The sequence below is a fragment of the Solanum tuberosum genome, unplaced genomic scaffold (genome assembly GCF_000226075.1).
Source record: "Solanum tuberosum cultivar DM 1-3 516 R44 unplaced genomic scaffold, SolTub_3.0 scf00534, whole genome shotgun sequence".
NCBI lineage: Eukaryota > Viridiplantae > Streptophyta > Magnoliopsida > Solanales > Solanaceae > Solanum > Solanum tuberosum.
In genome coordinates, this window is record NW_006239450.1 from 105,029 (window position 1) to 107,623 (window position 2,595).

Below are 2,595 nucleotides of genomic sequence, written 5' to 3' on the forward strand. Positions count from 1 at the left end.
TCGTTCGAATTCAAGGGTGAGCCAATTCTTTTGGGCAGCCATGGGTTCTCTTTCGTCTATGTCCACCTTTTCCGGACTTAGACTACGCTAGTTAGTTGATTAGTTCATTAGATTGGGGTTGCATCCTTTCTTGTTTAGACTTGTTGAACTTTAGATGTTTTGGTACATTGATTTTCAGGTTCTAGGCATTACTTCCGCAATGTTAGTTTATTATTGTTAGTCTATATTTCGAGGGACGTGTCGCGTGATGGATACTATATTTCGAGGGACGTGTCGCGCGCCGCAACGGATGCATGGACAAATATGTCCCCCATGGGTCCCAGACTGAGAGACAACGGGTGTGTATCACTAGGTCAGACATGCATCACTATACTTGACATTGCATTCCATTGCATTGCACATCTTTACCATTAGTGAACTTGATATTGTGTTTTGATAATCTTGTGAGTGCCTTTCTGCGAAACTTGTGATTGATGAATATTGAGCTTATTGTTGAGGATATGTAATTGTTAGAGTGTTGTTGTTGAGATATGTGCTTGTAAATTGTGAACTGTTAGGTTGGGCTGGTTTTATGCAGGTTATAGTTGTGGAGGTTCGGTTGGGGTGTAAGGAGTACATGTATTCTATTCTCTTAGTTTGTGTTTAGAATTTTACTTGCTGAGTACCGTGTGGTTTGGTACTCACCCCTTGCTTCTACATTTTTGTAGGTTACGAGCCTGGATCTTTGTGATACTTTCCATTCTCTTATTTTCCGAGGCTTCTTGGAGATTTGTGAGGTAGTTGTTTGTCATCTCGACAAACCTTCTTACTCTTATTTATGATCTTGTTCTATTCTAGAAACAAGGTCATTTGAGACTTGTGTTTTTCTTTCCAATCCATTATAATACATAAGAGGCTTGTGCAAAATTTTAAAGGTTGGACTCAAGATAATTTGAATTGGGTTCAATCTCAACTCATTCAAGCCTAACCCGTTTTAAGAGAATCATCAATTGAGCCCAATTCAATCTTCAATTTCAACCCGTTTTAAAACTCTTTACTAAGATACGTTTCTATATTAAATGTATGAATTATTATCTATTTAACATCTTTTAGGATTTATCTATCTATTTGTTACTTTTTTTAAAAAAAAATCTTGAGCTGAAATTCAAATTGTGATTATAAAAGTTGCCCATTATTATGTTAAAATTATTGAGAATAATCAGTCAAATTGGGCGGGTCAAGACCCAACCCGTTTTTTAGCCCATTTGAACCCAACCCATTTGAGCGCAAAGTAAACTTGGGCGGGTCAAGACCCAACCCAATTTCTATTTCAAATCCATTTTAAATATCTCTAATTTCAACCCAACCCGCCCATTTGACACCCCTAACTCAATGTAACATACGGCGAAATTGATTCATAAAACAGAGAATAAAGAGAAAAAGAAGATTTGTGTTGAAATCATATCAGTTGTAACTTAGTGACTTGCTGTAACTAATTTGCATTTTCCTCAAAGATCATATAGTGAGAGTAGGGGCGTAGCTACACTCATGTCAGGGTGTTCAATTATTCCATATATATAAGTAAAATGATAAAGAAAGTGGTTAAGTAACATATTCTGGACACCCTTGACTAGCCCAGTGATTTTAGGTGTCTTAAAAGAGCAAAGACACACAAACATAAAGTATTTGTGTGTTTGAATCTCACTAGTAACAGCTTGAAATCAAAGAGCTACTTGGAGTATCGCAGACCTTCGCCTATCGCCATCGATGAGTAATGAAAGTGAGAAACTAATTCTCGAACAGAGATCTACATTCAATAATGATTGTGAACCTAACTACTTTTAGGACAATGTAACTAAGCTGTAACTAACTCTTAGCTCCACTGTTCATAACATCCTTTTATTTAGATTATTATTATTATTGTTATCTAATGATAATGAATATAAACATTGTTTTAATTATTTTTGAGTTCCACTGATAAGATATTGAATAGTAATTAGTAGGAGGTGGCACTTATTCAGAGTAGGAAAATTTGATTATTTTTTTTTTCAAATAAACCATCTTTTTCTATTTAATTTGTAAGTGATCATAAAAATCATTTCCTTTGAGAATTTGTGGTATGTTAGTTGGCGTTTTGTTTTATTTCTCCTTTGATATATAGCACATGGGATGAGTTAGGTTAATCTATTACTATAAATCATTTGGTGTGAGGTTTAAAATATATTAATTTCAGAAATAAAATATAAGATTATTTTAGAGATAAGTGTCAAAAATACACCTAAATTATCCCTTTTTTTTTAGTTTCATACTTAAACTATTGAGAGTGTGAGTTTCATACCTAAATTATTACTTTTTAGTTTGAGAAACACACATCAGTGGTGTGTGTAATACACTCTCTCTTTTATTTGAAAAAATCTTGACACATGGCATTCCACATGGATAAAATATTCTACCTTGACAAAAAATTAAATAATAAACTATTACTATTAATTAAAAATTAAAGATTAAATATTATCCATAAAAAAATATTTTTTTAAAAATAAAATTTAAATTATTTTTCTTACCCCACTCCACCATCTCCTCCATGAACCCCCTCCCCCCCCCCTCCCGCGATAA